Here is a 21,963-nt window from a genome sequence, read left to right on the forward strand (position 1 = left end):
AAAATAATTTTCGTTCGTAACAAAAGAAAAAATATTCAAAATAAAAAATATTCTTAAAAATATTCAAAAATATAATCTCAACTCCGTTTTTTTAAATTTCCAAAATTCTATATATTTTACATACCGTTACGCGCCAATTTGAAGAAATAAATTTGCGACAGTGCACTTTCCAAATATCGTACGAAAAAAAAAAAAAGAAAAAAAGAAAAGAAAGAAATTCAAAAACAAGTCACTCTAAAAATCCACAATAAAACGAATTTTACCGCGCATTAGTGCAAAGTTCAAAGAAAAACCGGTCTTTCCACGCAATTTTTTCTTCCTACCGTTCAAGAAGCGTATTCAACGCTATCTTCCAACCGAAATTACTATTAAGGAGCTTCAGGGGAAAGAGGCTGAAGTCTGAAAAACATACTACCCTGCGTGGTTTTCCTCTGGCCAAGGGCTGTTTGCCCCCTCCTCCTACGTGACGACTGAATATGCGAGAACCGGACATACGCGATAATTTGCAGGCAAACGAAGAAAGCGCTCTTTGGATCCCTCCCCTTCCTCTTCTCTCCCCTCTTATATATTCACTTATTGCGAAGGCTGTTCGCGCAATTACTTTTTAACGAGTGGTCGCGATATTTCACCCTGCTGTATTTTCACCATTTTCTATCGTGGACAAAGACGCGCGAAATTAGAGAATTCTAAAGGATGCTTCGCCATTTTCTTTTTTTCGTGCAATATTGGATTGGAAAGATATTAAAAGAACGGTATGATATATAGAACGGTAAAATATATAGAATTTTGGAAATTTAAAGAAAGGGAGTTGAGATTATGTTTTTGAATATTTTTAAGGCTTCTTTTGTTACGAACGAAAAGATTTATGAAAGTAATCGAATTAATGAAATGTTGAAAAGAAAATGATATCTTTGTCTTTTTGAAAATTATAATATAAATTAAATATAGAGTAATATTAGATAATATTAGATGTATAGAATTTTGGAAATTTAAAGAAAGGGAGTTGAGATTATGTTTTTGAATATTTTTAAGATTTAAGAACGAAAAGATTTCTGAAAGTAATTGAATTAATGAAATGTTAAAAACAAAATGATCTTTGTCTTTTCGAAAATTATAATTATTGGAAAATGGGTATTTAAAAATAGAATAAATAGAATTAAATATAGAGTAATATTAGAACAGATATATAGAATTTTGGAAATTTAAAGAAAGGGAGTTGAGATTATGTTTTTGAATATTTTTAAGGTTTCTTTTGTTACGAACGAAAAGATTTATGAAAGTAATCGAATTAATGAAATGTTGAAAAGAAAATGATATCTTTGTCTTTTTGAAAATTATAATATAAATTAAATATAGAGTAATATTAGATGTATAGAATTTTGGAAATTTAAAGAAAGGGAGTTGAGATTATGTTTTTGAATATTTTTAAGATTTACGAACGAAAAGATTTCTAAAAGCAATCGAATTAATGAAATGTTGAAAAGAAAATGGTGATGTATTTTTGTCTTTTCGAAAATTATAATTATTGGAAGATGAGTATGTAAATTAGAATAAATAGAATTAAATATAGAGTAATATTAGATATATAGAATTTTGGAAATTTAAAGAAAGGGAGTTGAGATTATGTTTTTGAATATTTTTAAGATTTCTTTTGTTACGAACGAAAAGATTTCTAAAAGCAATCGAATTAATGAAATATATATATATATAACTCTTCTTTTGAAAAGAAAATGGCGATATCTTTGCCTCTTTGAAAACTAATTTGAATTCTAATTTGAATTTCCTAATATTTCGCACAATTGTAACTCGACATTAAATTTGACCAATAAAACTTGTATCTTAGATCTAATTTTATTCTAAAATGTTAAGATGGCCGTCTGCCTCGGTTTCGATAATATTCGGTTTGCGGGTACATTTATGCTTCGATTATCGATATCTTGGCCGCTGTATCTCATTGGAAGCGCGTAATCGAAAGCTTTACGCGACAATGTCGAGCCAGTATCTCCTCTCAAAGCCTGTGAAACGCGTTTTCGGGATTCAGATTGTCTTCCTTCCATCCCGCCCCATCCACGATATCATTCGATGAACGTGATTAATTAACGTGTCCCATTCGATGCAAATGTTGGCTTCGAAGAATTTTATCGAGAGATTTACGGTGGCGGGAAATTGGCATTGGATTTTTACGATAAATTTCCCCATCTCGATCGTTCCACTGAATATTTTCCACTTGTTTGAATTTGAATAGAACAGGCGAAATGATCGTAAAGTTCTTAATAAATCTTCACTTTGAACACTTTTTTTTAAAAAATATTATTCCACGGTTGTTGTCCTCGATGAATGGAAAAATTATCTTTCGAAATTTGTTTTGTCATTGAATTTATGGAATTTCTTTCGCGCGATTCGAAGAATAATTTCTTAATCTTTTTCAAGTACAAGTGACAACTTCTTTTCATGGATATCAAGATTTTAAGGAATCAAAAATGCTCGAGAATTCGTAGAATAAAATCGACACAAATAATGTCTACAAAGTGTAAGCATAAAATTCAGATTTTCAAAATTTTCTTTTTACCAAGAACTGATTGATGTCCGATCGTGCGCTTAGATATTGAAATTCGGATGAAGATTCTTATCGAACGGTTTCGAATCGAATTACTATTTAATAATTACTGTAATTGTGCAATCAAAATATAAATTTATATTTTAATTTATATTATAAATTATATATATTTATTTTAAAAATATTTTAATTTAAAAAAAAAAANAAAAAAAAAAAAGATGGAATTCCCTTTCGTCTCGACTATATCGTAACTAATCTGTCGAAACAACGCGACACGATCGTCGAAATTATTGCCAAAATAGGAGCGTGCAAAGCCTCATCAACGATTCGTAGTCAATAAACGGGGACGGTCCTGGAAACTCCATTATAATTAACACGTCCATAATTTATGAACAATCCCCGGGGCAATCGAGTCCACTTGGTCCCCTCCGTTCTCAGCCCACTGGATACGTCGATATAAGTTGTCTTTCCGGATATTATACAATCTTTTGTCATCCCTTTGCTTCGTTTATCGAGATCCTTGGTTATTCGATATATATTTATATCTCTCGAGCAAAGGAATTTCTTTTTAACGAAGAGAGAGAGAGAGTTTTCATAGACAGTTTTAATTACGTTTAAATTAATTTAATTACGAAGATTTTCGATTAAATATATTTTAATTTGGAATTTCAAGAAAATAAAAGTTAAATTAACGATTCTAATAAAATATTAAGAGAAAAGAAATTTGCGGTAATCTCGATATGGAATTATCCTATATTATATATCGAGGGGAAATATTCGTCAGCTAAAATAAAAGTTCGATTAAATATATTTTAATTTGGAATTTCAAGAAAATAAAAGTTAAATTAACGATTCTAACAAAATATTAAGAGAAAAGAAATTTGCGGTAATCTCGATGCAGGATATGGAATTATCCTATATTATATATCGGGGGGAAATATTCGTCAGCTAAAATAAAAGTTCGATTAAATATATTTTAATTTTAATTATTTTAATAAATATATATTTTTTTTTATTTTAATATATTTTAAAATATTAAGAGAAAAGAAATTTGCGGTAATCTCGATGCAGGATATGGAATTCGGGGGGAAATATTCGTCAGCTTGCACTAGTCAACAATCCGTAAATCAAATTCCACGTTACGCCCCTCTGCTTCTCTTTGCCGCTCGCTTTCTTTCTTCCGATTTGTTAACATGTAATAAAATTTCCCTCTTCAGTTGCTGTTGAATTCCCTGGTTCAAACAGCGGGCCTCGATTGTACTTCTACGCGAGCTCGATTTACATCGCGTGCACCCTGGGAAAACAAATCCACTTCTAACGTACGGGCTTTTGCTCCCCGCCGAATTTTTGTTCCATTCCACGAAAATTTTTTTTCAATAGTCCTTCCACCCATACACAATCGTGTCGCGTTACTTTTCAAAGTTCAATGAAAATTTCTAGTTTCCAAATATACGTGAAAATGATGAAGAGGTGGAAGAGGTGAAAACAGGGATCGAGTGGTACATTCATTGCGTCACATACGAATAATAACTAAAAATGATTAAATTTTCTTATTTTTACTCGATATTCGTTCCAAATGTTAATTCGCAAATAATCTTCAAAATAAATATTATTATGTATTTATTCTCGCGATGTTTAGAAGTGAGTTTATTCTCTGTAGAATACGAGTTGAAATAATAATAAGAAAAATGGAAATCAGAATACAAAAATCGTAATAAATATATGAAAATTAATTTATCGATTGGAAACAAAGTTAATAATAGAGAACAGGAAAGAGGATTTCGAACAGAAAATTTAAATTTATTCTACAATTGATCTACTAGTCACATGATATATCGCAAACGTGACTTTCAATTTTTTTTCGGTCTCCTTGCTTCCCTGGTAGAAAAATCGCAATTTTTAGAGAACGAAATCAATTAACGTAGCTTGTAATCGATAGCATTCACACCGTTGGGGAAGCGTTTCCGGCAGGAGGAGCATCATGGAGGAATTAGTTTCCTCCGATGAAATACGGACCCGATATCCTCGATATTTATTTGTATTGTTTTTCTTATGGGTAAGAAACGAGCGAGCCAACTTTTTACGACAGTTTTCTCTCCGCCATAAAGTGAGGATATTACTTATTAATTACGAAAGTTTTCTTATAGCTTTGGAAAGAAACAGGAAACACGAGCTTCCTTCTTTTTCTCTTCCCTCCCTCTCCTCTTTTTTTCAATCGAAAATAGTCGTTGTATATCGCGAAGAAAGAAAAAGACGATTTCGTTTCGACGAAAGTTTGAACGAAAAATTCAACACCCACAATTTTTCCACGTTTAACCAATCCAATGTCCAAAGTGAACGTCTCTTCAAGTATTCTAAATATTTTAAATTAATATCGAGCACAATTATTATTATTATATTTTTATTATTTTATTATTATTATTATTATTATTATATTATATTATTTTATTATTTATATTATTATTATTATTATTATTATTATTATATTAGCCTATAGAGCAAAATTTCACCTAAACGTCAAACTTTCCTTTTTACGTTTCTTTCCTATCGAAATTATCCTCCCCTCCGCTCTCATTCGTCGACCCTAATCTTTCGAAAGTGTTCGCTCGTCAGAAATCGAAAAAANAAAAAAAAAAAAAAAACATCGGATTCCAAACGAAACAGTTCCCTCGAACTTGCTCCTCCCATCGTCTTCGAAACTTCCCTCGTAACCCACTTCCGCGCCATCTATAATTCATGGATGCTCCAATTTATCATCATCCAGGCCCCGAGCACGATGTACATAAATCGATATAACGGATCGAATAACGCGTAAAAAATCGAAAGCCTCTCGATCCATTGGAGAATCGAGGCCCGAGATCGGATGATAAAATGTTAATTACCGTTAATAAGCGGAGGGGTTGATAAAGTCTGACAAAGCGGGGGAGGGGGTGGCTCGAGTTTCACGACGATGACACGAGGATCCCCATGGGGGGAGGGAGTTGTCAAACTGCTCTTTCCTTCCCTCCTCCGGTGATCCGGCAACTTGCCGGAAACGGACACCTATTCCATGGGGAATGGGAAATTTCGCGATCACGCGAGCAGGGAAATGGCGGATAAGGGTGAACGATCTTTCACCCGTGCCCATGGTTTAGGATCGCTGAAAGTTTACGTGCTTGGAAACTTGATTTTGCGTATCAACCAACTGTATCAATCGCATTGTCGAGTATTACGAATACGTACGAGGTTTCGTTTATTGAAAGTTTAAGTAAAAAAGTGAAGTAAAAAAGTGGTACGAATCCATCGTTGGTCAGACTTATTATTATTATTGTATTACTATTATATATATTCCAAGCAAAAATTATTGGAATTAAAATTAACGAAGTTTATTGGATAGTACTACGAATACGTACGAGGTTTCGTTATTTTGTTTATTGAAATTTTAAGTTTAGTGTGAAGTAAAAAAGTGGTACGAATCCATCGTTGGTCAGACTTATTACTATTATATTATTGTATGTATATTTAGAGCAAAAATTATTGGAATTAAAATTAACGAAGTTTATTGGATAGTACTACGAATACGTACGAGGTTTCCCTATTTCGTTTATTGGAATTTTAAATTTAGTATGGAGTAAAAAAGTGGTACGAATATATCGTTAGTCAGACTTATTACTATTATATTACTGTATGTATATTTAGAGCAAAAATTATTGGAATTAGGATTAACGAAGTAGTTTAGATTGGATAGTACTACGAATATGTACGAGGTTTCGTTATTTTGTTTATTGAAAGTTTAATATGTGAAGTAAGAAAGTGATACAAGTACATCGTTGGTCAGGCTTATTACTATTATTGTATTACTGTAATGTATATTCCAAGCAAAAATTATTGGAATTAAAATTAACGAAGTTTATTGGATAGTACTACGAATACGTACGAGGTTTCGTTATTTCGTTTATTGAAATTTTAAGTTTAGTGTGAAATAAAAAAGTGGTACGAATCCATTGTTGGTCAGGCTTATTACTACTATATTTCTATATGTATATTTAGAGCTAAAATTATTGGAATTAGGATTAACGAAGTTTAGATTAACGAGTTTAGATTGGATAGTACTACGAATATGTACGAGGTTTCGTTATTTTGTTTATTGAAAGTTTAACATGTGAAGTAAGAAAGTGGTACGAATACATCGTTGGTCAGACTTATTATTAATATTGTATTATTATTGTGTATATTCCAAGCAAAAATTATTGGAATTAAAATTAACGAAGTTTATTGGATAGTACTACGAATACGTACGAGGTTTCGTTATTTCGTTTATTGGAATTTTAAGTTTAGTATGGAGTAAAAAAGTGGTACGAATATATCGTTAAGTTTAGTCAGGCTTATTATTATTATTGTATTACTGTAATGTATATTTCGAGCAAAAATTATTGGAATTAGAATTAACGAAGTAGTTTAGAATAGATATTATTCGTATTACGAATATGTACGAGGTTTTGTTTATTGAAAGTTTAACATAAAGTTATCGAGACTTTGGACAAGAAAATTAAGGCAAGTTATTGAAAGTTTAAGGCAAGAAAATGGTATGAATACTTCGTTGATCAGACTTATTATTATTAGTGTAATATTAAGTATATTTTGAGTAAAAATTATTAAGATTAACGAAATAATGAATACGTATGAAGTATGTATGAAGTTTATTGAAAGTTTAACGTAAAGTTATTGAGACTTTAGACAAGAAAATTAAGGCAAGTTATTGAAAGTTTAAGGCAAGAAAATGATACGAATACATCGTTGGTCAGACTTATTATTATTAATGTAATATTAAGTATATTTTGAACAAAAATTATTAAGATTAACGAAATAGTAAATACGTACGAGGTTTCGGTTATTGGAAGTTTAATATGTGAAGCAAGAAAGTGATACGAATACATCGTCAGTCACTTATTACTATTAATATTATTAAATGTATTAAAAATGTTAATTATGGATATTTCGTGCAAAAATTATTAAGATTTATTAAGAGGAAGATTAATTTATTAAGGAATTAAGATTAACAAAGTAGTTTAGATTGGATTAATAATCGTACTACGAATATATACAAGGTTATTGAAAGTTTAATGTGTAAGGTAAGAAAGTAGTACGAATATATCGTTGATCAGACTTATTATTATTAGTGTAATATTGAGTATATTTCGAGCAAAAATTATTAAGATTAACGAAATAACGAATACGTACGAGGTTTCTATTATTGAAAGTTTAACGTGTAAAATAAGAAAGTGATACGAATACATCGTTGGTCAGACTGGATATATTTCGAAAAAAGATTAATAAAGTAGTTTGAGTAGATTGAGTGGAATAATAGTTTTAGATTGAATTCTAATTAATAGAAGTTCATTATTCTTTTTTTTATTATAAATATTTTTTTATTTCGAGATTCTTCAAAAATTTTACCCTCGTAAAAAGAGAATCTTAATATATATATTATAACGTGATGTGCTCGGAAATGATAAGAATATAATTTAAGAATAATTGAAATGCAAATAATATTTCAATTAAATGAATATTTGCATTTATCATTTTAGTCGAGGTCTATTTCGAGATTCTAAAAAAAAGTTCTTTCACGTTTATTGATAACGCCATATGATTTTCGGGAGTGAATAAAATAGAAAATTATTGAAGGGAAACCTCAAACGTTTCTCTATGATCGCTCGAATATAACGAGAAATTCGATCCGGGGTGGTTTTTTCCCTCGAACGAAGCACGAAATTAAACGCAGTCACGCGTGGACAGACGCCGGAGAATTTCTCGAAACCACTTCAACCCACGTCGTTCAAGCGGAAATTTCCGCGAATGCGAAGTATTTTAGCCACATAAAGTGCGCGAGAAGAATAAAGCAGTGGACTGTCCAAGGGGTGTGCAAAGATTCACCGGAATGCCGCACGATCGTCCACTATTTCGACCTGAATTTCCGCTGTTCCGTGATTCATAGAGAGATATTTGTTTCGTTCATACGTCGTAAATACAGGATTATAATTCAGTTTCGTCCATAACATTTTATTCTCTATCGAATTTTTTCCTGAAAATAAAAAGGTAGTACAGTATTTCCAATTCAATTATTCGCGTGCAAAACATGAATATGGTCATCTTCGAAACAGGAATCGATACAGATATTAATTTTTCAAATAAAATAAAACAAACTTTTAAATTACAAATTTATTCGAAAGAAATTTCCATTTACAAATTTTTCAATCCCTCTCTCCATTTCTTTTTCTATTATTCCAAAAAGATGCTACGTAACAATCATAAAGAATAAAATATAATATAAATGAGACATCCTTTCAATTATTCACATAAATCCCAAAAACAGTAAAATCAAAGATCAATCATTCTAATTTATACCCTTGAACACTCAGATATATCAGAATATTTGAACATTCCACCGTAGAATAAATTATTCTATTCTATTCTACTTTCCAAAAAAAAGAAAAAAAAAAGAAAACACACTTTTAACTTTATCCAATAAAATTGGCAAAGATTCTCGGAATCTTCGGGCTTCCACGAAGACGGATGCAGATCGATTTCGCGACGGAACGGTTGAAGATTGTTTGATTTTCCGGCTTGCGAGGCCGCCCCCGTGTCGAATGATTTCTCGCTGAGCATCCTCGTGACAAACGACGCCGGGGAAGCAATCGCCGTGAAAGCCTCGGTTGCATGCACGTGCGGTTCTTGATAGGCGGCCAGCTTGTAGAACACCGCTTGACCACCGTGTTTCATGTCCCTTATGAGGGGGAAACGCGGCGGAAGTTGATGCTCCCGATAAGAATTTTATGAAGCCGCATCTAGCTTCGCCTGATAATTCGGATTATGGGGATGTAATAACGCTCGAATCGATAGTTTTCACGTTGATTACGTAGAATTCGATGTGCTAGAGCTTGAAATTTCAAAGAAGATGGAAAAGATGCCAGTGTAAACTCGTAACAGGGAAACTATAATATAGATGTGTATCGAGAATTGTGAGTAAGAATTTTGGAGCTAGAAGAAGATATGAAAACTGTTTGAAAAATAAGAATTTTGTGAAGCCGCATCTAGCTTCGTAGAATGTAGAATTCGATGTGCTAAAGCTTGGAATTTCAAAGAAGATGGAAAATATGTAAACTCGTAACAGGGAAAGTATAATATAGATGTGTATCGAGAAATGTGGATGACAGGGGAGTAAAAATTTTGGAGCTAGAAGAAGATATGAAAACTGTTTGAAAAATAAGAATTTTGTGAAGCCGCATCTAGCTTCGTAGAATGTAGAATTCGATGTGTTAGAGCTTGGAATTTCAAAGAAGATGGAAAAGATGCCAATGTAATAAAGAAACTTGTAATATGGAATTGTGACACGGGAGTAAGAATTTTGAAGCTAGAAGAAGATATGAAAACTCTTTGAAAAATAAGAATTTTGTGAAGCCACATCTAGCTTCGTAGAATTCGATGTGTTAGAGCTTGGAATTTCAAAGAAGATGGAAAAGATGCCAATGTAATAAAGAAACTTGCAATATGGATATGTATCGAGAATTGTGGATGACAGGGAGAGAAAATAAGAATTTTGGGGCTAAAAGAAGATATGAACTATTTGAAAAATAAGAAATTTGTGGAACCTCATCTTCGCCTGATAATTGGGATTATGGGATTATATAATAACGCTCAAATCGATTTCACGTTGATTACGTAAAATTCGATGTGTTAGAGCTTGGAATTTCAAAGAAGATGGAAAAAATGCCAGTATAAATTCGTAACAGGGAAACTATAATATAGATGTGTATCGAGAATTGTGAGAGGATTTTGAAGTTAGAAGAAGATATGAAAACTATTTGGGTAAAGTGTGAAAAATAAGAATTTTATGAAGCTGCATTTAGCTTCACCTGGTAATTGGGATTATGGGGATGTAATAACGAATTCAAATCGATGATTTCGTGGACTTCACGTTGATTACATAGAAATTCAATGTGCTAGAGCTTGGGATTTCAAAGAAGATGAAAAAGATGCCAGTCTAAACTTGTAATAGAGAAACTTGTAATATGGATGTGTATCGAGAAATGTGGGTGACAGAGGGGTAAGAATTTTGGAGCTAGAAGAAGATATGAAAACTATGAAAATTTGAAAAATAAGAATTTTGTGAAGCCGCATCTAGCTTCGTAGAATGTAGAATTCGATGCGTTAGAGCTTGGAATTTCAAAGAAGATGGAAAAGATGCCAATGTAATAAAGAAACTTGTAATATGGAATTGTGACACAGGAGTAAGAATTTTGAAGCTAGAAGAAGATATGAAAACTATGAAGATTTAAAAGAAAAATAAGAATTTTGTGAAGCAGCATCTAGCTTCGTAGAATGTAGAATTCGATGCGCTAGAGCTTGGAATTTCAAAGAAGATGGAAAAGATGCCAATGTAATAAAAAAACTTGTAATATGGAATTGTGACACGAGAGTAAGAATTTTGAAGCTAGAAGAAGATATGAAAACTATTTGAAAAGTAAGAATTTTGTGAAGCCGCATCTAGCTTCGTAGAATGTAGAATTCGATGCGCTAGAGCTTGGAATTTTAAAAAAGATGGAAAAGATGTCAATGTAAACTCGTAACAGGGAAACTATAATATAGATGTGTATCGAGAATTGTGAGTAAGAATTTTGGAGCTAGAAGAAGATATGAAAACTATTTGAAAAATAAGAATTTTGTGAAGCCGCATCTAGCTTCGTAGAATGTAGAATTCGATGCGTTAGAGCTTGGAATTTCAAAGAAGATGAAAAAGATGCCAATGTAATAAAGAAACTTGTAATATGGAATTGTGACACAGAAATAAGAATTTTGGAGCTAGAAGAAGATATAAAAACTGTTTGAAAAATAAGAATTTTGTGAAGCCACATCTAGCTTCGTAGAATGTAGAATTCGATGCGTTAGAGCTTGGAATTTCAAAGAAGATGGAAAAGATGCCAATGTAATAAAGAAACTTGTAATATGGATGTGTATTGAGAATTGTGGATGACAGGGGAGTAAGAATTTTGGAGCTAGAAGAAGATATGAAAACCGTTTGGGAAAAGTGTGAAAAATAGTGAAAGTTGGCAAGGTGTATTGAGATTTAAGAGATAAAAGTACCTATCCTACCGGAGGAGAGCGAGAATTTTGGAACTACTATTCACTCGTTTTGTCAACTTGTGTATTAGAGACGTAGGTAAGGAATTTACTCGTAAACGGATTCTATTGGAATCGAGATAATTTGGAAAACGAGGGATCAATCGTTGAAAAGGAATGTATTCGAGGCGCAACTTGAGACAAGCGGACAGATAATAATAACAACTGTCCGGATTCCGTATATTTCAACGAACAACTTCACCGCAAATTCGCCGTTAAGTCTTGGTCCGGTTAAGTGGAGCACGTAATCGCAACTGTGTGTAAGTCCTATGGCCCTCTGTTGCATAAACAAAAACGCGAAACAAGGGGATTTTGTTGGCGTGTTGGAGGAAAAGTATTACACGGTTGGGGGAGGGGGTAAAGGAGTACGGTTAATACATACGTCCACCCCTCTGGAGGGTAATATGTCAGTTAAGTAAGAAGCGCGGGAAGCTCGCCTCTGAATTTATATTTAACAAAGACGTTAAAAAAAACAGCTTTTTACATTTTATGTATACTAATTATATTACTAGACTCTTGGTTCGTTCTCCCAAAGAGCGTTTGTCTCTTTTATTCTTTTTCCCCTTCTTTTTCTTTTTCCTTTCTTTTTTTTTTTTTTTTNTTTTTTTTTTTTTTTTATTGTATTCTTGTATATCCCCTCCCCTCCCTCTGCCTCTACTCATTTTTATTATCTCGGAGAGGAGGAAAGAAGGAGAGGAGAAAGGGGAGGGAGAAAATCTACGTCACAATCCTTACCTTATGTTTTCTATCCCATTTCCTTCGTCTCAAGGAAATGACACTTCACCAATCGAAGAAGGAAATGTCCTTAACACTTGCTCCCAAATCAAATAAGACATCAAAATCATCATCATCGTTCCAGTTCTTTTTTTTGTTTATTGCTATTATTTCTCAGTTATTTTTGTTGTTTATAAATTGCAATAAGAACGCCCTTTTTTTTCCTCTTCCTTCTCCTCCTCTCCTCCCCCCTTCTCGATTCAATCGCTTCGCTCCAATTTCCAGTTACTTTCCAGCTTCTTTCCAATACTTTTTATTTACATCTTCGGTCCCAATCTCTCGAACCATTCGTGTCGTTAACTCAAAAACTTTTTCTCCCGCCCTCCCCTCTTAATTTCATCCTTTCCTTTTCCACTCTCTTCCTCTTGCTCCTACAACTTGCTGCTACAAGCGCGAATTTCAAGACTCCTGTAAAGAGCTTCCTGTCGCAATTTGACAGACCTTGCCTCGAGAGGTATTTTTACGAGACTCCCCATCGCTTAAACCCCCTTCCTCCTGCCTCTGTATTCTCTATCCCTCCCCATTAGTCCAGGTAATCTGGAATGATTTAGACACTGCCACATTCCTTATCTTAGTAACTCATTCCATTGTATTTAAGTAAGAAAATTTCTTACTCTCGAAAATTAATATCGAATTTCATTCTCCATTGTCGATGTAATAAACCAACGTACGTCGTGAGAAATATTTTTGAGAACAAGTGTCATTTCTTTTTCTTTTTTTTTTTTTGTATGTGTGTCATTGCCAAAATATTGAATATTTTAACCCTTTCATTACTAGTCGCTCTGCATAAAATACCGTGTATTGTACATATGACGATTGGAGTTACATCGAGTATCTTTCTCTAGAAATCAGTAACATATTTTGTTTTTGTCATTTCTTTTTCTTTTTTTTTTTTTTTCTATGTGTGTCATTGCCAAAATATTGAATATTTTAACCCTTTCATTACTAATCGCTCTGCATAAAATACCGTGTATTGTACATATGACGATTGGAGTTACATCGAGTATCTTTCTCTAGAAATCAGTAGCATCGGTATTTTGTTTTTGTCATTTCTTTCTCACGAGATTCCTCGATAATCACTAAAAAAAAAAAAAAAAAAAAAAAAGAAATGCCGTAAACACGGCCTCTGACGATCATTTCTCGAGTACTGTGCACATTTTTGCTACGAAGAAATCGTCCGTAATAAATATTAATAATTAAACTATAACATAGATAGAGGAACAACGTTTCACTTCGTCGAGTAACCACAACATCGAGTTAACCTCCGATTTAAACGTTCTTCCACCCTTCCAATCAAACCCCTCTCTTCACAGCCGCTTCATCCACATTTTCGTCAGAGAAAAATGTGAATGAGAGGCGTTGGTTCAACGAAGAATATGGCTAAGTTGACGCATCGCTGACACGGAGGGGAGAGGAGGGGGTTCTTTTCCAGCGACAGGGCTCAAACACCTGTTTCCAACGGCGGCGGACCCGGTGGTCGCCTTTGCGACGGGAATATACGGGGTTGGCTAATGGTTTTTACCAGGGAGAGGAGGGAGGGAAGGAAAGTTTCGCCGGCCTTTGCCACGAAGCCCCATAAAAAAAGTATCCCGCGCAAAGCCGTGACATAATTCTGCCTTACGCCGGCCTGGTGCTTCCTCCCCCCTTTCCTTTGCGAAACTTTCTCGACGCGAAAGAAATTTTGTTCCAGCGATCAAAGACCGATGATATTTCTTTTTTTTTTTAAGAGGCAACATTTAAGAGATTTAATAATTTTAGGTTTAATTTGTATAATAATTGAAATAACGTTTTATTCCATCGTGGAGCAAATTCTTCCAATAGGCTTGGATCGATCGAGTTTTCTATTTGTTGTTGTTTTATGCAGTTGGTTATTTTTTCTTTTGGTTTCTCTTAGTTTGTCGCTCGAGCCAGGTTTCGACGAAGAAGGGGATCAAGTTTTTCTTACGAAACTTAACGAGTGTTGAAACGGTAACGATACGAAGGATAACGAAGGGATTGACGTAACTTGGACAACGTCAACATGAAGGAAGGGGGCTTCGTTGCTCGTGCGTTGAATAATTGATATCTATCTATCTATCGTGTTATTCCACAGGTCTTAGACTTGAATTTTTCTCCGTAAGTAAAATTGCTTAACTTGGAATTTTCCTCGGAACACAATTCGTTTCAACGTTGTTTAACCCTTTGCGCTCCAACGGTGACTCTCGGTCACCACTTGGATTGATTTTTTTTAGAATATCGCTTCATAAATAGGTTCCTAAGCTCTTCACGTATAATCTTATGAGGTGTAGAATAATATATTGTTGAATGGCTTGATTTTTTATCTCAAATTAGACCGTGATCGTGAACGACATCTTCGGCGTTAGTCTGAGTTTGACAGGCAATAGAAATATTATTTTCAAAGTTTTTTTGAGTTTCGTAAGCGTGGAATACGGTATTGAAATTAGTTTAAGCGAAGATGAGTTTGATTTTTCGTTATTGAATGACAAAATTACTTCTATTCGTAAAGAAATTAATAGATAGAGAAAGGAATGATGAACATAGAGATGAAATAAGAGGTATAAGAAGGCGAAAAATAAGAATAATAAATAGTGAAAGCAATAGTTGAAGCGAAGATATCGCAGAAGACATGGAAAATTCCAAATGGATAACACGCATAGAATGGGAAAATATATCGCGAAGAATACAATTTGTAGGACTACAAGTATCTTTGAATATAAATGAAGCATTAGATATTTTTAAACTATTTTTTACCGATGAACTTATTAATGAAATAGTGCGTGAAACAAATAATTATGCGATAAAAAAGTTAGAAGAAAAAGTATTATTGCTCTATTTACCTTGACAAACCTGAAGATGCATCTTGGTAATTCATAAAATATCACATAAAACAACAATATAGACTTTAATATTCAATAAATGTAAAGATACATAAAATATTAAAATATAAAGATTTTGTGTTAATTTGTGTGTGAAATGAATTATAAATTAGCTGTAAGAAATTCCACCGAACGCGTGGAGGTTGGTGGTTCGAAATAGGCCTGGAATGCGAAGGGTTAATTTTCGTGCAATATTTTAACAAGTAAACTTATCAACTTGGAAAGTATATATTATTATTATTTTCGAAACTGGGCGCTAAAGTATCCTCCAATCTCAGAAACGTTCGCGAGCAATCTTTCAATCGTGAAAATTTTGATAACACGTTCACGGAATTCCAACTCCTCTCCGGAATTTCCACCGAACATCCAAAGCTTGTCAAAGATCGGACAATGATGATATTCTCTTGAAGCAATCGTGAAATATCCAAAAATGCCAAGATCTCGAAATTTCCACGGAACGTTTCCAAAGATTGTGCCAGAAGTATATAGGGGGAAAAAAAAAAATAAGATAGAGGTGTGGAGGATGAAAGAGGGGGGCAAAGGGCAAGGAGCGAAGGGAAAGGCGAAAAGGATGAGAGGAATGCGTCTCGTCGAGGAACAATGCAATGCCGTGACGTAGATCAGTCGCCAAGACACCCTCCATTAAAAATATTACGCCATCTTGCAACCGACTCCCTCGCAATCGCCACGTGGCTCGCACGGAATTCGGGATAACAATGGCTCGTTGTTAAAACTGTATCCGGCGTATCGACCCGTGAAACGCGTCACGCGTGCAGATATCGCGTTTTTTCGAAAATGGTGGCGCGATTGTTTCTCCGCTCCTTTTCCAAACGAATATCGTCGAACACGTTCCATTCAACGTTGCGGTTGAATATTTCAAAACGTGTCTTTTCACTATTTGTTATTTGCTTATTAATCGATAAATTATTTTTGTTTTATTGCAGTTTATTGGTCTGTTGATTTCGTTAGAAGAATTACGCTTTCGTTATTTGCCAGATGAATTATTATTGTTAATTATTATATAATTTAGGGATGCTCAATTTGATAATTTGATATTCCAATGTAAAAATTAACAAATCGACATTAAAGTATTGTGTTGTTAATTTATAAGTTATTTTGGTATTTTTGTTAGAGTTTATTAGTTTGTTAATTTTATTAGGGACTTTTGGCTTTTTTATTATTTGCCAGATGAATTATTATTGTTAATTATTATATAATTTAGGAATGCTTAATTTGATAATTTGATATTCCAGTAAAAAATTAACAAATCGACGACAATTAAAGACAATATTATGTTATTAATTTTTAAGTTATTTTGGTATTTTTGTTAGAGTTTATTAGTTTGTTAATTTTATTAGGGACTTTTGGCTTTTTGTTATTTGCCAGATGAATTATTATTGTTATAAATTATAATATATATATAATATATATATATAATATATATAAATAATTATTTATAAATTATTATATAATTTAGGAATGCTTAATTTGATAATTTGATATTCCAATAAAAAATTAACAAATCGACGACAGTTAAAGACAGTATTGTGTTATTAATTTTTAAGTTATTTTGGTATTTTTGTTAGAGTTTATTAGTTTGTTGATTTTATTAGGAATTAGGTTTTTGACTTTTTGTTGTTTGCCAGATGAATTATTGTTTTGTCAATTATTATAGATGATAATTTGATAATGCTTAATTTGATATCTTGTTTAACAAGGTAGTTTTTTTAACCTTTTACGAAGCTCGAGAATTGACTTTCAGTCGCCATAGCACGGCATTTCACGCGATTGAACTTCTTATTTATCATGCTAGACTTCCTAATCTCAATTAATAAAAACGCAGATATTGATTTGTGAATAAATTCCTTAGCTCTTTATTCCTTTATTAAAAAGTGTATAAAATCATTTTAATCGTCGAGCGTTAATTCATTTAGTTAAAAATATCAATTCCATGCTCGTGTATTTAACCGTACACATTTCTCACATTTAATCCCCTATTTTCTATTTCAATATAAAAATTAACAGATCGACGACAGTTAAAAACAGTATCGTGTTATTAATTTATAAGTTATTTTGGTATTTTAGTTAGAGTTTATTAGGAATTACGTTTTTGGCTTTTTGTTATTTGTCAGATGAATTATCGTGTTGTCAATTATTATAGGTGATAATGCTTAATTTGATATCTTGTTTAACAGGGTAGTTTTTTTAATTCTTTACGAAGCTCGGCGTTTCACGCGATTGAACTTCTTATTTATCATGCTAGACTTCCTAATCTCAATTAATAAAAACGCAGATATTGATTTGTGAATAAATTCCTTAGCTCTTTATTCCTTTATTAAAAAGTGTATAAAATCATTTTAATCGTCGAGCGTTAATTCATTTAGTTAAAAATATCAATTCCATGCTCGTGTATTTAACCGTACACATCTCTCACATTTAATCCCCTATTTTCTATTCCAGTATTATAAAATTAACAGATCGACGGCAGTTAAAATGCTAGAATTCTTAAAGCGAATACGCAATCACGATTCCATTTAGGGGGGAACGTTAGCTTCTCGTTTTCACGAATTTAATCGAACGAACGGCACGCGATGTGCACCGTCACCTCTCTCCTCCCCTCCCCCCCGTTTCACGTGGAATGTGCGAAATCCAAACACGTTCTCTCAGCCTCGGCTTCCATTTTCCGGCTGCGAGACTCATCCCGTTATCCGTTTTGCTCATATTTCATCCCCCGCCATCGTCGAAACGGGCGGAAAGAAAAATCGAACCGGTTGCACCCCGTTTGACGCGAGTCCTTTCACCGCGACCACCGCTCTCATCTTTTCCCCACATCTTCGGGTCGAGAATTCGTTTCACCCCTTTCCATCCCAAAAATTCGAAAACTTGCGATCCTTACGCGCGCAACAAATTTCTTCCAACAAATTTCTTCTAACATTCTAATCGCATTCGTGTAAGAATTAAAGATTAATTATTAAGTGGTGGCAAAAATTTATTTTTCGATAAATACGCGAGAAAAGGGAATACTTGTACCGAATGCAAAAGGAAAAGAATTTTCACATTTCTCTTGAAGTTTCAATTATCCAATTATAATTTGACAAGCGTGTTTCATAAATCAAATTATACAAACTCTCTTTGATTCTCAATTTCCAAAAATTTTTCTCCAAAAATGTATCTCCAATTCAAAATTCTCGAGAACGGAGCAAGAAGAGAAAAGGGCACTCTCAAACTCGCGAAGAGGCAAAGCATCAAGCAACAACCTCCCTCTCCGCAAAGGGGGAGGTGTGTAAAACGAAGATACCCAGAAGGTCGATCGTCATCGATTTCAATCACGCGAAACTCCACTGACGTATCCTTCCCCCTCCCTTCCACCCCTCTCTAGGATGGCTGGATTCCATTATCAGCCTGTTTTTCGGCACTCGACCACCCCCTCCCCCTCCTTTCTCCCTTTTTTAATGCCCGTCGTACCTCATTCGTCGAGAAATAAAGGAGAGGGCGCGTTCATTGGACAATATTACGAGAGGGATTTTCACGGCCGTCAAAATGATGGAGTGGCCAGCCACGCAGACGAACTCTTCTTCAGTCAGAATAATCAGTCTTCCCGGCAGTGTTTCCGGGATAGCTCGTTCCTCCCTTTCCTCAGCGCCATCTACTTTTCGCCCTCTGGATCCCATTTCCGCGATCAGAAATATGCTGTGAAACGCGGAACGGGCAAACTTGAACGGAGTTGTTTCCTTCTCTTCGCCAGAGATCGCAACAAGGTTGCGTTTGAATTATATTTCGATCGAGTTTCGGATTGTTTCGACGGGTTTGGAGCTTTGGTGGCGGACAGTCGTCGCCGTTGGCCCGTTTTTCGCGTTGTTTGTTTCACGTTGAGAGCTTCTTTTTAATAAGAGATCAATCTTGTTCTCTTGTTGTTTCGATTTATACATTTATTTTATATTTTTATATTTATATTTTGTTTCGATGGTAGGGGTTGTATTCTATTTGAATTGTATTCTTCGAGGAAGTTTCGGGTGATTGCGATTGTTTCGATGGGTTTGCAGTTTAGTGGCGGATTATCATCGCCATTGGTCCGTTTTTCATGTTGTTTCGTCGAGATTTATACAGGGATGCTAGAGGTTGTATTCTGTTTGAATTGTATTCTTCGAGGAAGTTTCGGGTGGTTGCAGCTTGTTGGCGAACTATCGTCGCCATTGGCCCGTTTTTCACGGTGTTTATTTCATGTTGAGAGCTTTTTTTTAATGAAAGATCCTTGTTTCCATGTTGTTTCGTCGAGATTTATACAGGAATGTTAAAGGTTGTATTCTGTTTGAATTGTATTTTTCGAAAAAGTTTCGGGTGGTTGCGATTGTTTCGATGGGTTTGCAGTTTGGTAGCGGATTATCATCGCCATTGGTCCGTTTTTCATGTTGTTTCGTCGAGATTTATACAGGGATGTTAAAGGTTGTATTCTGTTTGAATTGTATTCTTCGAGGAAGTTTCGGGTGGTTGCAGTTTGTTGGCGAACTATCGTCGCCATTGGCCCGTTTTTCACGGTGTTTGTTTCACGTTGAGAGCTTCTTTTTAACGAGAGATTGCAACCTTGTTCCCACGTTGTTTCGTCGAGATTTATACAGGAATGTTAAAGGTTGTATTCTGTTTGAATTGTATTTTTCGAAAAAGTTTCGGATGGTTGCGATTGTTTCGATGGGTTTGCAGTTTGGTGGCGGATTATCATCGCCATTGGTCCGTTTTTCATGTTGTTTCGTCGAGATTTATACAGGGATGCTAAAGGTTGTATTCTGTTTGAATTGTATTTTTCGAAAAAGTTTCGGATAGTTGCGATTGTTTCGATGGATTGCAGTTTGGTGGCGAACTGTTGTTGCCATTGGTCCATTTTTCACATTGTTTATTTCATGTTGAGAGCTTTTTTTTAATGAGAGATCCTTGTTTCCATGTTGTTTCTTCGAGATTTATACAGGAATGTTAAAGGTTGTATTCTGTTTGAATTGTATTTTTCGAAAAAGTTTCGGGTGGTTGCGATTGTTTCGATGGGTTGCGGACTGTTGTTGTCATTGGTCCATTTTTCACATTGTTTATTTCACGTTGAGAGCTTTTTTTTAATGAGAGATCCTTATTTCCATGTTGTTTCGTCAAGATTTATACAGGGATGATAGGAGTTGTATTTTGTTTGAATTGTATTCTTCAATCAATTGCGATTGTTTCGGATTTTTTTGATGGGTTGCAGCTTGGTGGTGGACTATCATCGCCATTGTCCGTTTTTCACGTTGTTTGTTTCATTGAGAGCTTCTTTTTTTTCGAGAGATTGTAATCCTTGTTTCATGAAAGATTTATAGAGATGTATAGTCATATCCTTGAATTCTTAGAGGAAGTTTCAAATGATTATGATTGTTTCGAATTGGAGAATTAGAAGATTGCAAGTGATTGTGACAAATTGTCGTCATTTTGTTGTTTTTATATTCATATTATATTCATATATTCATATTATTTCGTTAATATTTACATTGAGAGGGTTATACTTTGAAAGTTTTCGACGAAGTTTCAGATGGTGATTCTTTTATATATTTGGTGATTATAATAGATTGGTAAGTTCGTTAGAACGACAATTTTCTAAGGGTTAGAAAAAAATTCACTCAATAAGAGAAGAGATAGATTGATTCTAACCAATTCTAAGTCTTTGGTGTTAAGAGATGCAACTTGGCCAACTCCTTGGGACCTAGGACTCAGTACTGGACCTAAGACTTTCTTAATTTTGATTATGATTCTCGTATAAACGATGCAATCTATTGAATAACAATACATATCGATCAATATAGCATCGATGTTGCCCAAATGTCAAATTTATAAAAATCACTTCGCAACGTATAAAGTTTCCCATTCCAATATAACAATTCACTTTTTCCTATAACTCGTTACTCTCCCTCCCATGTCTCACAAACCATGTTTTCATTCCTTAAAAGTTACAAACTTCTTATTCCCCCCCTCCTCTCTCTCTCTCTCTCTTTGAAAATACCATTCCTAAGAATCTAAGAAAAAACTTTTATTTAGTTTCACCTATCTCCCATCCCGATCTCCCTAGACAAATCACCGTGAATCAAATATTAAGATGGTAAAAACAGTGCTATACCGGAACAAAATTCCGAGGGTAGCTTTGGAATTTTTCATCGCGATCCCCCCCTCCCCGCCCCGCATCGAAATTTCCAACAACCATTCCTCTTCGATTCGTTGCACCTCTCCCCCTCCCCTCCCCTCCCATTTCGTAACAGGATGCTCGGCTCGTTCCGCAAACAAATCGCAGGGCCGTGTTCCTCGAGGCTGGTTGAACAAGCGCAATTTCCTAGGCGGGCCCCTCTCTCTCTCTCTCTCTCTCTCTCTCTCTCTCTCTCTCTCTCTCTCTCTCTCTCACTTCGTCTTTCGTCATCGTGTTAATTCTTAATTTCTTCATTTTCTTTTCGTGGCGCGTTGCGCCCGCCATTTCCCCGCCAGCGGAAAACAATCGTTTAAATATTTCGGTTTCGACGAATATAAACAAGAAGCCCCCCTCTCCCTCTCCCTCTCCCTCTCTTCGTGCACTCCAAGAGGAAATTGGACCGGGGATAT

The 21,963-nt window shown here is 34.4% G+C and overlaps 1 protein-coding gene across 6 annotated transcripts in view; it reads left to right on the forward strand.

Annotated features, from left to right (window-relative positions):
• Positions 1-21,963, forward strand: part of LOC122717197 (polypyrimidine tract-binding protein 2) — a 503,296-nt gene that overhangs the window by 424,032 nt on the left and 57,301 nt on the right. The window lies entirely within an intron of this gene.

This window comes from Apis laboriosa, unplaced genomic scaffold, assembly GCF_014066325.1.
Source record: "Apis laboriosa isolate Shangri-la unplaced genomic scaffold, ASM1406632v1 scaffold4_cov146, whole genome shotgun sequence".
In the NCBI taxonomy this organism is placed as follows: domain Eukaryota; kingdom Metazoa; phylum Arthropoda; class Insecta; order Hymenoptera; family Apidae; genus Apis; species Apis laboriosa.